This window comes from Ailuropoda melanoleuca, chromosome 8 (genome assembly GCF_002007445.2).
Source record: "Ailuropoda melanoleuca isolate Jingjing chromosome 8, ASM200744v2, whole genome shotgun sequence".
Lineage (NCBI taxonomy): Eukaryota > Metazoa > Chordata > Mammalia > Carnivora > Ursidae > Ailuropoda > Ailuropoda melanoleuca.
Genome location: NC_048225.1, coordinates 45,508,942 through 45,525,207, shown reverse-complemented (window position 1 = coordinate 45,525,207; position 16,266 = coordinate 45,508,942). Strand labels below are relative to the sequence as shown.

The following is a 16,266-nucleotide window of genomic DNA, read 5'->3' as shown; positions in this document are numbered from 1 at the left end:
TTGACACATTTATCCCTATTACAGAATGATGAAATCTTAAGAAAATAAATAAATAAATATTTAAATAGAATTTCTGAAAGTGCTGTAAGGAAATTATTTTTAAAACTGTATTTTTCCTATGCCATTCCCGAACCTATTACATTTGCAGAAGCCTCATCCATAATCAGTATTTTTTAGCTCTATTGTGACCTAAATAAGTTTAGTTTTCTGATCACTTAATGCTTATTGGCTTCTCATAAATCAAGTCAACAACAGCAAATGTAGGCTAACATATGAATTAGTACAGCACAATGAAAGGAGTGACCTTTTGGGGTCAGACCTCACTCCAAACATAAATCTGGTCCTTGTTAGGGATGTAAACTAGGGTAAGTTACTTTGCTTCTAAAGTCCATTTGTCACCTATAAAATGGGGGGAAGATGACTCATATCCCCATCCTTTTTGAAGGTTAAGTTAAATTAAGATAGTATATAAGAAATGTTTCACAAATGATGCCTATTCTTATAATTTATTATAATTATGCCATTCACATAAAGTACACAGGATCTTTGAATGCCAAGTCTATAAAATAAATTAGAGATCTAGGCTGCCATTTTTTTCTTTCCTATTCACGGCTAACTGTGCTAATTTTCTCTCTGCTCTTTTCCAAGGGGCCCTGATGTAGCCTCACCATCTTTCTTAGCATCACTGTCCATTCAGCCATCATGAATCAATCAGGGTCAACACAGTGAAACATATTAATAATGTTTTTCATCTAGTCTAGCTTCCTCCAGTTGACATGCACTAAGATTCTGAGACTTGGCTTGGGTGATTCAAAGTCCAGAGTTAGCTCAGCTAAATTTCCCAACTTCCAGTTTTGCATCTTTCCACTGGAGCACACTCACTCACTCTCCTCTGAGTTGTGAAACTCAAGCATGAGTCCAAGTTGGGAGAGGCAGATCACTTAACAGCCTGGCACTATGTGATTTCTGCTGAGGAACAGATTAAATCATGACCTTTGCAATATACAGTTACAGACTGATTTGCAACAAGGAACTGCTTGGGAAACTATTCATGCACTCTGTCAAGGCTAATGCTAAAATGAGGTCAACAATACAGTAATTTTAGTGATGGAATAATGGATATTATACCAAACTGCTGCCATGTTAGCCACAGCCATCACATGATAAGAGGACACTTTCAGATGCTACAAAATATGATTTATCAATTTTGACATCAATTTAGTCAATTGGTGTGGAATGTACAAAGGGAATATCTGTTTCCAGTGGCTGGTTTATTCATAAAAAATACAACTTACTCATTACTGTCTTAATATCAAATTGAAGTTTAAAGGAAGACTAACTCAGAAGAAGGCTTGTTTATTTTCCAAAAATCCCCTTGAAATTTAATTAGCAAAATACCAGTATCAACTCTTAAAATAAAAGATTCAGAAAGAACAATGAACATATGCCTGCAGTACTCTTTTGTTACTTGAGGCTTAATCTTAAGAAATTGAGACTAGATTCCATTGTAAATGGACTCAATTTCCTACACCATCTCTCCTTCATATTTGGGGTAATTTCTAATAAATTTAATGAGTGGTGTTCCAGGGATATACTCAAGTTTTCACAGTTCAATTGAAAAGAAATGGATGGGGAGAGAGAGAGGGGACCATATGCTTGAACCATAAGCTCTAAATAATAAGAATAAAGATCATTTTCAGTAAAGCCAAGTGATTATTTCCTTCTTAGCATCCTACCCTAACTCTCTTCATCTAGTGACTTTCCTAGGTAAAGATTATTGGTCACTCAATGTATTTATTTTTTTTAAGATTTTATTTATTTTTTATTTATTTGAAGAGATAGAGACAGCCTTTGAGAGAGGGAACACAAGCAGGGGGAGTGGGAGAGGAAGAAGCAGGCTCCTAGCGGAGAAGCCTGATGGGGGGCTCGATCCCAGAAGATCCCAGAACGCTGGGATCATGCCCTGAACTGAAGGCAGACACTTAAAGACTGAGCCACCCAGGCGCCCCGGTCATTCAATGTATTTAAACAAGATATTACAGATACCTTTCTCATGAAAGTTTTAGAGGGAAGGGTCAATGCCAGAGCTGCAGAGGAAGGGGACGGTCAACATCACATATTTGATGGGCCATGATCTACTGCCTTGTGCTCAGTATCTGGGGACTTTATTAAGATACCCTCTCAATATCCAACTTAAAAATGAAGTAAATTGTAATTGCCCTTATAAGAGCAAAGCTCAGTCGTTCAAGGTAACCTTAAAGAAATGCAAGAACACTCAGGTAAGCAGGATGGGTGAAAATATTATCCTCCCTAAAGAAAAAAACTGTATCTATTCGAAGTTTGGAAAATATGTTAGGGGTCAAAAAGGGAAGCAAAGAAAAAGGGAACTCACAGAGGTGAGGAATGTCTACCAACCAGGAACACACTAGTTGGGAAGGAGTGTGAACATTTGAGTTCAAATAATTAACAAATCCCGAAGATGTTTTGACTCCACGGAGAGAGATCCAGTAGCTGGAAAATTATCTTTCAATTCTTTCATTTTTCTAATCTGCTTCCTTTTGTCACATTTTACCTCAAAGAAACCCACACTATTTAATCCATTTTATTGTTCTACTCTAGAATACAGCCTCAACCCATACAGTGCATCACCATCACCATTGTTGCTATCTGAGTCCAGCCATCATTATCCCTCCCTTGCAAACACATACTGCTACAGGACAGTTCCATCCTGCCATTATCGCCTCCCCACAGCTCATCCTCACTTTGTACATTAAGATCATGTCATGTCCAGTGGTTTCTTGTTGAATTTTTAATAAAATTCAGTCTCCCTCCTATAGTCTCCAAAGTCTACATGACTTGGACTTACCTACCTCTCCAATCCCCATTCCTGCCCTTCTTCCACATATTCTCTCTTTTCCATATTAACCTTCTTCTGTTGCAGAAAAATAGCAAACTTGTTGCTGGCCTAGAATCCTTAAACATGCTATTCTTTTATTTGTAATATCACCTGAAGATTTTTATAAAGTTTGTCTCCTTTTCGATTTTCATCCTTCAAATATCAACTCAGTGGTCTCCTTTTCATTAAAACCTTCCCTTACTCTAGTATCTTATCCAAAGAAGCACCCCCTCCATCAACCTATCCTCCATAGCACACAGCCCTAGTTTATTTTCCAGTCATATGTCATTATCTGAAGTAATCATTTATTTGTTTACTTGTTAATCTTATGTATTTCTCACTAAATCTTGCCTATTATATTTATTGCTATATTTTCAAATCTCTAGAACAGGATTTGACATACACTAGATAATGAATAAATCCTTATGAATGAATAAACTAATGAATTTTATGTACATGGGTATTTCAATTCTTCTGATAATTGTCTTTTTCACTGAAATAAATTACTTTTACATAGTTTGATATCATGTACATTTAAGTCAGTCTGAGTCAGTTTCATGGTCCCAATTTCCTCTGGATACTTGTCAGATACTAGATACTTATTGGGGCTTTCAAAAAGACAAAATGTGGGATCCAGGGACCTAGAGAAGTACCTTATTAGCATGCCTCACCTAGCATATTATTCCCCCCTACCAATTTTTAAAGATGCTGTTCTTTCATTCACTTATAAAGTATGCTAGGCCCAATTCTTGCACTAAAGATGTAGAAATAAATAAGGCACAGTTTGTATTATCTCAAAGCTTCTAATATGGTAGATGAAGCAGACATGTAAGCAATCACAATGCTAAGTGAAAAGGAGGTGATGTACAATATTCTGTGAGAGCACAAAAAAGGAAGTTTTAAAGAAGATAACATTTGAGATTATCCTTGAATGTTGAATGTGATGTTATCAAACACACGAACAGGGGGGTTATGAAAAAAGATTTATAATAATATCATAATATTTTTATCATATTTTTTATCATAATAAGGGGGGTTATGAAAAAAGATTTCGCAGGAGACTGCACTGTGGCTTCAGGTGATCAGGGACAAGTGTTTGGCTGTTACGAGATCAAACAGGAGTAGCTGGAGATGGGGTTGGAGAGCAGGTTGAGGCCAAAATGAAGACCATCTTGAATGCTCTGCTAGGAAAGTCAAATTTTACTTTGTAAACTAGTATTTGGAAGCTTGTGTTTCATGAAATGCTGGTAAACATTTCATCACACACATTTAGGCAACATTGCACATATTATACCTGCCTTGTAAAGATGGAAAAACCCAAGGGCTTTGAACAATCCTATAATAAAAAATAAACAACTATTTAACATCCAACATAGACCATCCATTAATATTTCCAGACATACTTCCCTTCTCTAGAAGTCAGAGTACTCTTAAAGTGAAGCACTACTTTAAATGATTTGGATTTGCTAAGTCATTTAAATCGGTGAGTGATATGAATAGAACTGAGTGTTAAGATAAATTTGGCAACAAAAACATTTGGAACGGATGGAAGGCATCTGGGAGACCAGTGGCTAATGCAAATAGCTTATGTTCATGATAATGCACACTATACTCAAGAATCGAGAGTGAGAATATAAAAAGGGAAAATGTTTGAGACACCCTGAGATAAAATTTTATATTAACTTTCATCAATTAATGAGTGAGGGCCCTGGGCGGGGAAAGGTGACAGAGGTATTGATAACTCCCTGATTTTTCTGTCATGGTAAATGGACTGAATTCTAGAACAGGTTTGAAAGCAGCCCAGGGCACAAGAAACAAAAAAGCAAGCTGAAGACTCTGAATGAACTGCCCAAAAAAGGATGGGGATCATAACACCAATCATTACCCATCATTTTTCGACTTAATTATTAGAAAAGTAATAATTATAAGTCTATAAGGAACTACCAATTATGCTGGGCTCCTTAATAAACTCAAAAGAGCTTCTGTCCTTAATCTACTTACAGTCCTCAACCTATTTAACTGTCACCTTTCTATTCAGTCCTTTGCAAATGATGTTCTCTACTGTACTGAAAAAACAGTCACCCTCACATCACTGATAGATTGGCTTCACATTTTGCTTAGGAAAGCCAGAAAGTGCCCAGCCTTGATAAGAGGAGTCCATAGAATTATTGTATATACAAATTTAATTCTAAATATTGGCATCAGCATTGTAGTAGTGTGTTTTTTACAGGATAACATTTCATACAATCATTTTAAGATATGGTTTTGACTTTAAAAGACAGCCTGCCTTGCATTTTAAGACATGTAGACCCAAATCATCCTTGAATATGTCTACATACAAATTTCATAAAATTCTTACCCATACTGGGTGTTATACACAAACAATGAATCATGGAACACTACATCAAAAACTAATGATGTACTGTATGGTGACTAACATAACAATAAAAACATTTTTTTAAAAGATTAAAAAATTCTTACCCATATGTAAGCATACTATAAGATAGGCAGGATATTTGCAGAATAGTTCCTTTCCCCATCAGATCCATTAGATCACTTTTCCTCTTCAGGTTCCCTGACTGTCAATTTAGTGCCCACATTGCACTCCTCAGCAAACTCTCTATCGACACAGTCAGATAGCCTGTCTACGTCTGCCTGTTGTACTAATTACCTTTTCATCTGTCACTCAATTCAATCTTGCTCACCTACATCAGTGTGAGAAGAAGAGCATTCAGCTCTTTCCTTCCAGAGAACAGACTTAAGGAAAGGAGTTATAGTGACAGTAGAGACAGGGGCATAGATCACTCACAAAGATAGTTAAAGAACTACTCCACTATATTTAGGATACGAAGAAATTTCTCTCACCAGGACTTATAAGCAGAAACTACTCACTTATTTGTATACCTTTCCGTCCTTCCGTCCTTCCTTCCTTCCTTCCTTCCTTCCTTCCTTCCTTCCTTCCATCCATTCATCCATCCTACCAACCACGCAATCAACAAAGGAAGCATGTATTAAATTGCCAACTGGCTATTCTTACTATGCTAGGTATTATAGATAATGCCATAACAGTATCACAATTGGCTACAATCACATGAAAAGTAACTCATCTTCATTAAGAAATAAAAACAAATTAAAATAGCAATGGCGTGCGATCTTTTAGCTTACAGAATTCATGAACTTTTTTAAAATGATAAAGCCATCAAGAGTACAGGAGGAAAGATAAGTTCATACTCTCCTGAAATGAGAGGACTGTAAATTTGTAAAATCTTCTTAGAAGCAAATTAGCAATTAATTCTAAGCTGTATGGAGCAGGAACCAGTCTCTTTTGTTCTCCTATATATCCACATTGATTAACACAGTGTTTTGGCATATGGGAACTATTTAATCATTAATTACTGAATAAAAATTGGCTGAATGACTAGATAAATACTATGAGCCTTAAAAAAGTTGCATAATTAACTCAGTTTCCTTTCCTAAAATATATCTCTATGAGAAATGTGATCAAAAGTCCATGTATATCAATGCTTACTTCAATATTGTTTGTATTAATTATAACAAAAAAGATAACCTAAACTCCAACAATTTAAATTTTGATAGAAACAGGAATATTTGGCAGTAATAAAATTATACCAACAAGAAAAATAGTTTCCTGACTTAGGAAAATGTTCACAATATATTATTAGTTTTAAAAAGCAATATGGTTTTATATTGTTAAATTCTCACAGGTGCATACAGACAATATATTTAGGTGAGCATGTGTTAATACAAAATATTATATATATTTTTCTGAATATACATATATAGAGACAATTAAAAACATGAAAAGGGTATCAGAACATTAACTGTGGTTACCTCGAGGTGGAATTACAAGTGCTTTAATTTTTTTCAAACAAACCTTTCGCTTAAAATATTTTTACCAGAAATGTGTTATTTTTACAGCAAAACTAAATAATAAAACTATTTTTAAAAAGTAGTATAAATGCTCACCCTTAAGAAATGAAGAGGATTTATAATTCTAAAAAAAATGAAGCCTTAAGAAAAGAACCCTAAAGCACTGCAGGTAAGTGCAGTAATATGTGTGCTAGAGAGTAAACTAGAGCAGAAAAACGAATGAATAGTATGAAAACAGAATCAAAACTGTTTTGTATGACTGTCTTTCCAGTCTGTCAGAAGCAGATATATTGACAAATTATTCTAAAACGTAATAAGATCCTAGGAATTGCTTACATAGTTTTAAAGTTAATTTCTTTTTAAAGAAAACAGTACTTGAAAAACTATAACAATCACTGTTGACCACTAGCTAACTAGCACAGCCCATCAGAATAAAGTACAAAGGTCTTCAGTTATGGATTTTTAATGTGGTGGTGCCAACTACTGTACTCTGAGCACTTATATTTAATGATGAAAATGATGGAGAAAAAAGGTCATGCAGTATACAACAGATCGTACAGAAACGAATTATAAAATAATATTTCATGACTTTATTTCAGCCTTCTAGAGAACAAGTGACTCCTAAATTGGACAAAGAAACTGTGCAGAATCAATTTTTTTTCTGGTTGTCCTCTCAAAGTACAGTACTGCACCTTTCATCACTGAACACCATGACCCACTTGAATGCAGAACCTAATTTCTGAACCGATTCCAATATTTTCACAGCACCACAACAGAATAAGAATCTGAGTCAAACTAAAAACAAAACAAAACAAGACAATAAATGCATGTTAACTTTTTATTATATTCTGTTACTAAATAAAACTACTATAAGGGTAAAAGATGTCACTCTTGATCTTAAGGCATGTGCATAATTAGTAATAATAATAATAATTATAAAGCAAATTTAAAACTAATTAAGTACTTTCTATACAAGGCCCTGTGCTAACATTCATTCAGAAACTAAGAACACTTTATTGAACTATTGCTACATGTGGGGTACTGGGGAAACAAGGATAAAATGTTGTGCTCTAATGGACTTCAGCTTAGTGAAGCATATAGATAAGTACTCATAACTGTGATGCAGTGTATAGGTAAATCATATACAGTAATCAGCTAGACATAAAGGTACAGATCACATGGTCTCTCCTCTCCACAGACAGGGACAAATTGAGGAGTCTGGGTCCAAATGTATAACTTGATAATGATACTATAAGAATTGTCACAAAGTAATTGGACAACTAGTACTGTGAGTTGCACTCTAATTGGGCTATAAAAAATCTCTCACTCTCTCATCAGCAGACTGACAAATTAACAACAATGCAAGGTAATATGCTAGTTGTGCAGGATACCATGTTAAGTATAGGTTTTGCAAGCTACAATGGGCTGGATAGGATTAATGAGGAGAATGTGCTTGAACCAGGTCTTTAAAAATTGGATAGACCCTGTGAGGCAGAATGGGACATTGCATCAGAAGGAAATGGAAAATTGATAGTCTAATGCAGAGGTTGGCAAACTTTTTCTGTAAAGGGCCAGATTTTCAATTCTATTAGACTCAACCTTTCCACTTTATAATAATTGTTTTGTAAGATCCTCCTTTCTCCATCTGGAATGAAATTCATAGATAATACAACTGCCTACGTATATTTTTATATACTAACGTAAAAGGAGAAATAAGAAAAGTATTTTATATTAGAAAGATGTTTTCAATATGTCAATCTGTGAGCCCAACTGTACTGAACAGTGCAATGATGTAGTTCAAATGCTTACATATACTTATGATTAACAGATACGGATTTAAACGGAATAAAGACACCAGATATTATTTCTCACAAGAAGTATAGGAAAAGTGAAAGAAAAAACACATATATGATGGATCCTAGATTAAAAATTAGTATTATTAGGAAATAATAACAGATCATTTGCAGAGAATAAGAGATTAAAGGAAATAACCTCAGTTCAAATACGGATAATTTAAGAAGAGTGCCAATAGTTACCGTGGAGAAAGCTTTAAAAAAAGTCATATTTTTAGAAATAAACTGACCCGTATTTATAACTTTGGTGTCAAAATAGTTCCCTGTTTCCTATAGGACAGACCAGTGAGGGAGTTTCTCTCTCTCATCTCTCTATCCCTATCTCTTTATCCCTGTTTGGAGTTCTCCCCAATGTAAGGCATGCATTTGATTTCTAGTACTTCAAAAGACTTTGGAACTCTATCCTTCAATTTAAAAATGGGGACTGAGGACTGGATTAAACAACAACAGCAGCAATAGCAACATAACAACTCAGAACCTAAGAGCTTATAGGGATGTTGAGTGTAGATGACCTTTGGGATAATATCGGAGTAGTTCTGAAAACAACAGAAAATTAAACAATAAATAATTTCAGTTACTTTTGCAAAACATTTTTCATTGTATGATAAAATGTTTTAAAAATTAATATATGTCAATTAAATGAAATGTTTTTAAAACAATCCTATTGATGGAATTTGTATTTTATGTCTCTCTAACAATTTAAAATCTTTGGTTCTATGTCTATTAAAAGAAGCCTCAAGTCTCTTCAATTACATAATGGCAGGTGATATTTATAAACGGAGACTGATACAGGGGAGATGTATCGGTGACAGCAGTCAATGCAGGAGCAGGAGCGTTAGGATGGGATCTTCCAAAATAGGAATCAATTCCTGTTAAATCCCTAACAGCACAAAATACAATGATTCCTTGATTTACATAGAAGTTACATTCCCAGAAGATTTAATGATTAGTAAATCCTTGCAGAAAATATTTTATATCTGTTTGTAAAACTGAATTTGATTTTAGGCTTAGAAAATCATAAACTTAAAAAAATCTTCACGGAGGTCTAGTAGAAGGTTAAACACTGTATAGTACAAGGGGAGATTCCTTGTTGTGCAGAACTTCTTTGCACATGACCATGCACCTAGCATCCCTGGCTCCTTTCTGCTAGATGCCAGCATCACCTCCCAATCATCAGTAATACACAAAGTATCTCTTTATAGTTCTAAAATTATTTCTATGGGCTCTCCTCTCTCTCTCTTTTGGGATTGCTGGTCTGAATTACGAGGTAGTAGAAATAAGAAGTAAAGATAACTTTTTATATAATGCCTAACACTGCATTACCAACAAATTGCATGCTTAATAATTTTCTGCCAATAACTAACTTCAGAAAGAGAAACACAGGGCTTAGAGAGAGTGGGCATCTTGATACAGTAGAAAAGTAATTCAGTTCTTCATTCAAAGGCAGGGACCAATTCTGCCACAAACTGAAAGACCCTGAGCAAATCTTTTAACTTCTCTAGGCTTCATGTTCTCCTTCTTTGAAAAATGTACTAGATAACCTCTAAATTCCCATACACCTCCGACATAATTATAACACGTATATATGCCTTTGGGAAATTAAAAGAAGGGAACAAAGTAGACTAGAGAATGGAGGAGAATAAAATCGGGTGGGGCTGCATTTGTAACAAATCAAACAATATCACAAAAAGGAAGAGGATGGACAATGGAGATGGTAGTATTAAAGAAAGATATTTGATTCTTGTCATAAATACGCAAGTAGCTAACATGTGACATTTACAACATTCAGCACCGTGTGGTAATGCTTTTGGACATAAGACAGATAATGTCTACATGTGATTTTGTTACGTACGTATATCAAGTTTAAAATACATGGTTCTCACTATAAATTTTTGCAAAATGGAATCTAATTTGCAAACAAGCACAGGTTTTAAGATATTTCTTAGAGCAAATATCAGTGCTGTAAGAATCAACTCCAACTCCTTCAGATCAGCACAATTTGTAAACTTAATGAGAGAGGGGAGAGGGTTTTAGAGGTCCAACCAACTCAGGGTTCCTAAGACCAGAAAATGAAGCAGAATGGGAAATTCTAGGATTCTGCTAAGGAGTGCCCATTCTCCCAAACACGTAAAACACTCCAATTCCTTAAGGAAAATTCCTGTTAAATTAGAAAGTTATAAAGGTCTCTGGGGGTGTTCTATCCCCCATTGTTCTTCAAAGAGGTCATTCTGTAAGATTTCGTGGAAAGGGTAAGTGATCATATAGACACCTACATTTGAAACAAAATCTACCCTTATCAGATGTGCCATCAGGAGAAAGTTACTCAGCCTTAATTTTCACATCTACAAAATGGGGATTTTTAAAAAATTTTTAAAAAGTTTTTGTTTATTTATTTGTCAGAGAGAGAGAGAGAGAGCGAACACATGCACAAGCAGGGGGAGAGGCCCAGGCAGAGGGAGAAGCAGACTGAGCAGGGAGCCCAATGTGGGACTCGATCCCAGGACTTTGGGATGATGACCTGAGCTGAAGGCAGACACTTAAACTACTGAATGACCTAGGCATCCCTATAAAATGGGGATTTTAATGTTGTTGGGAGAATTCAAAAAATGACCAACATAAAGTCATAGCATGATACTGCACGCATTGTGGGTATCATGAGTATTCAATAAATCTTATCATATTTGCTCTTTCCTTTCCCACCCTCAGTTTGTCTCTACTTGTCCAGCCCTAGAGAAAATGCTTTGCTCATGTCAGCATCCAGAAGAGGGGGTGATTGAAGAGCTGGCCAAGCAGCTTCAGGTATGCTCAAGGAATGGCTAGAACTTTAATTCCTTCGGTATTATCTCTTATTCTTTTCTGTTTCCTTTGCCTGGGGGCATCTGGTGTTTCCAGAGACTAAAAAGTCTTATTCTTCCTTGGTAAGGGGCTCTCTTTCTAGAAGGAATGAGTAGAAGCAGTTGCAGAGTTAAAACAAGCTGTCAGATCTTTCTGGCTGGACATAAGCTGAGCCTGAGATTTCAGCCTAGGGCAACCCTACTTCTTGGACAAAAAAGGTTCTCTGCACTCAAGTTGCTGCAAACTTCTGTGTCTGGAAGAGCTGCAAAGAGACCGTTAGGGAAGATTTACAGAGTTTAGCTAAATGCTTCTAGCAGGATGTTGCTGAGAAAATCTAATATCACCTTACCTTTGAATATAAGATAATGGGAATGCGACTTCATCAATACAATTCTATTATGTATTTATTTTGTCTGTGTGTGTGTGTGTGTGCATGCATTGTTGTAAATCTCTGAGAACCCTGAAGGGCAAAATGTCATCCCGTCATCATGTGGTACTGTGCCAAATGTTTCTGAACAGTTGCCTAACCTAACCTTCATCATTATAAGTAAGACATCAAAAAATTCAGTGAACAAAGCAGAAATTCTAATAAAGGACCGCAATACTGATTAATTAATTCGATGGACAGTAAGTTCTTCTGTTTAAAAAAACATAATTTGGATATCATCAATAATAATAAATACCACTTATTGAGCATTTCCCATGTTCTAAGCAGCATGCTGGGCTCTTTTATACAGAGTATTTTCAATTCTTATTAAATTTTCCCATAATATCATTTTATCATCCTAAGTTTTACAGAGAAGACAAATGAATCTTAAAGAGGTTAAGGAAGTGAGGTCACACAGAGCTAGTAAGTTCAAATTTAGGGTTGTCTCGCCTTAAAGCATAAATTTCTTCCAAAGCACTTCCTATTAATGTATGAGTGTTAGTTGACAAAGTCACAGAATATTAGTATTGGAAGAGATATAGGAGTTCATTTAGGGAAGATGGTTTTTCTTGGAAATGGAGAAACTGAGGCCCAGAATGGTTCACTGATCACAAAGCCTACCACATGGAGAGTGGCAGAGCCGGCGCCGGGCCCCTGCAGTGACCGACTTCATGCTGCCAGCTTAGTGGAGTCCTCATCAAAGCCCACGAGACTCTGTGACCAAGCCCTGCCCAGATCTCCAGCCCCAGCTCTTGATGAACCCACTCTCTAGTGCCCAGTATTCTGGGCAAACAGAACTCTGAACAGTTCCACACAGCAACCCAGGTGTTATATGTGTTTCTGTTTTTGTATTTTTACCCAGAAAGCTTATCTCTCTTTGCTCACTTGATAAACACAGGCACATTACTTTTAGGTTCAATTCAATTCAGCCCAAGGATCACCACCTCTGGAAGTCTTCCCTGATTCACTTATTTTTCTCTTCCTAGCCAATCAGATATAAGGAATTAAGGAATAGGTGAATAATAGCCAACTTTTATTGCAGGCTTCTTATTCAGTCATCCTACAAATATTTACTGAACTCCTACTACATGTAAGCACTGTGCTAAGTGCCTTATATTTATTGTGTTAATCATTCCTCACTACAATCCTGAGTTAGGTACTAATTTTATGCTCATTTTATAAAACAGAAAATCTAGGCTTAAAGAGATGCAGTATCTTTTCATAAAAATAAAATTAAATAAATAAATATATACATAAAAAATATCTTGCTTTCTTACTCCTCTGCGGTTCCTCTGTATCCTGAATATATATCTACTATAGACTTTGTAGAACTCTATGGAACTTGTTTCCCTTCCAATTTGTGACTTATGATGATGTAATTCTGTACATATAATGATATATTTACTAAATATTATATACCATTGCAGGCCGTAAGCTCCACAATGGTAAGGTTAGTATATGTTTTGTTTACAATTATATCCACAGGCCTGACACAGCAGCACATGGTAAGCACTCAGGAAATGATAGTTGACTAAACAAATGAAGAATGAATCTTTGAATCTTCACTGTTTCATGCTTTCTCCCCAGGTCAGTCTGCACTGGGGAGAAATGCCACATAAGCAATGTTGGACATCCTTTTTTTTCCCCCAAAGGCCAACACTATTATCCTAGATGTGCATTCTAGAACTCCTTCTGGACACTATAATTTTCCATTTTCTTACCTATTATTATGGTTATATTAATTCTACAGATCCAAATGGAATGAAAACTTATTTGAGAGAGGACAGAAGCTGTTTTTTAGTCTTGTTGAGGAACAACATAATGACAGTGTCCTGTTAGTACACAGCACCCCAAATAACAGGAGTTTGGCAAAGAGCCTTGGGAGGAACTCAAGTCATTACCATGGCCCTCTATTATAGCAGCCGGAAATCACACTGCTGATTTCCACGTAGTACAGCAAATATCTCTGAGGGCAGGATCCCAGCTCTCTGACACTAACAGCCCTCAGGCATGCTCTGTAGCACATGTGGGGCCCTAGGCTACTCTACAGCACGCACTCTCCTCCCATCAACTTTATCCAGAATTCTAATGTTTAGTATCATTAACCTCCATTCTTCATTTCACAATATTTCACAGGATATCTCTAGTTAATTTAAGGCATAAGAATAGTATCACAAAATTCTCAAAACAGACTTGCCTTCTAATGGACACATATGCCTACACATAGACACACATATGGTCTTGTTTTTTTGATAGTACCTATGGGTATACAGTACTTTCACATATGTGTATATTTTAAATATTAGATATATTCTATAGATACATATGTAAATGAATACACATATATATACATGTATACATATATATATATGAATACACATACATAAATCAGCATTTTAGAACACTTTATAAGAAGTAAAGAAATGTACTTTATATGGAGAGAATAAAACATCCTTTGGAAGAACAAGATAGTACTTTCTGGGTGAGAAAAGAATAATATAGAACTTTAATTTCTATGTATATGTATGTATGTATATGCATGCCTACATGTATATGTATATATGTACTTATGAATATATGAAAATATGTTAATATGTGCAAGTATTTAGGTATTATAGGGATATTTAAATACATATATTAAAATTTATGTATAGCACTTTCACATGACTGAGATGGTAGAAGAATGAAAGGGCCAGTTGTCACTACACTAAAGACCTTAAAAGATATAGTATGGTAACTCCAATATTTGAGGATCATTGTTCTTCCTAGGTAACAATAAAGTATCTGTGAATGAGAGAGAAAATGTATAGAAATGTGTGTGTAAAAGACTGGGAGATGGTGGCTGTCTCAATTTATTGCCTTCTCATATGTCACTGGATCTTTAATTATCAGTAAAGAGAGTCTATTTCAATCCTTTAAAGCATTGAATGGCTATAAATTTAAGGCAAGTAGGAGGCTGACTTTGTTAAAAACCAAGGAAGGGAAAAGTTTCCCTTGACAAAAAATGTACAGAAATTTGAGAGCATGGTTATTTTAATATACTATTAGAGATTTTGGTTTGAGAAATTATCATTTATGAAATGCAAATCTTTTTACATCTTGGATAAAAAGAATTGTGACCATAAAACAAGTTTGCTTATTCTACTCTGTACAAAAACTATAAGCTAAATGTGTGTTTGTCTTCTTTGCCTGTGTGAGCCTTGAGAATCTAACATAGTCATCACAGAGATATACTTTAAAGACATTTAAATGCATGTATTTGCAAAAGAATATGTAGAGACATCAAAATTGTCAAGACTGTTTTTTTTCAGTTTGGAATTCATGTTAACTTTAAAAAAATAACCAAGTTTCCAAATATCAGACTCCATTTCAAACAGAACCAGTTTAATACTAAAAAGACAACATATTCTTCATTTAAATCAAGATGCTGAGATGCATGATATTAACGCATCAAAAGTAACATATATGCAACAGATCTAGCAATATATGATATTCTTGGAAGTACTTTTAAAAAAACTAATATTAAAATTAGAATGTTTTCTCCACCTCTCAGATCATAACATTTCATTCAAAATCAATAGCCACTTCTCAATTATGCTAAGATCACATTAAAATCAAGAAAGGATTTTTTTTCCTGCAGACAGCTTTTCTCTTTTTCAATGGATATTTAAGGGCTATTGTTGTTCAATATTTATGACAGTGATTACAGGTGCATTTTATTTAAATTTTACAAGATTTACAGGAAGTTGTCTTCCCTCTTCTGGATGGGGGCAGCGAACAATGAGCCAATTTCATTTCTGATAAAATGCCAGTAGTTTGGGGCAAAAATAAGCTAGAAATTAAATTAAGGGAATCTGCACATCTGCTTCAGAAACACATTATAGAAGAAAGAGAATTATAGTTTTTAATATAAATAACCTTATTGATTCCCTATGAATAAATAAAATGTTTCATTATTTTATTCTGAGTGTAATCATCCTCTAGTTTGCTCCCAAATATTCCTTTTTTTGTAAAATGAATTATTTAGTAAAAACAAAATTTCTTCCCTGTTACTGAAAAGGTATACAGTATTATAATAGTAAAATTAGAATAGCATACTTCAAATCACTACTTTCCATACCTGAAGAAATAAATGCCCCTTTATGATTAAAGAAACCTTTAACCATAAATATCTAAGTTTATTTTTTCTCTCCCATAAAAAAAAAAAATGAGGCTAGGCAGGACACAAAAGTTAACAATGATTAGAAGTTAAAGTGCTGCTAAAAGCCTATGATACAGCATAGTAAAATCATCTGAGGACTAGAGAAGTTGAAGTTGGGGAAAAGTCACTGAAAGAAACTGAGCACAGCGTCTTTGGATTCTCA

General features: G+C 35.0%; 1 protein-coding gene across 16 annotated transcripts in view; it reads right to left on the bottom strand.

Annotated features, from left to right (window-relative positions):
• The window catches only part of DLG2 (discs large MAGUK scaffold protein 2), a 1,964,683-nt gene that overhangs the window by 710,821 nt on the left and 1,237,596 nt on the right, over positions 1-16,266 (bottom strand). The window lies entirely within an intron of this gene.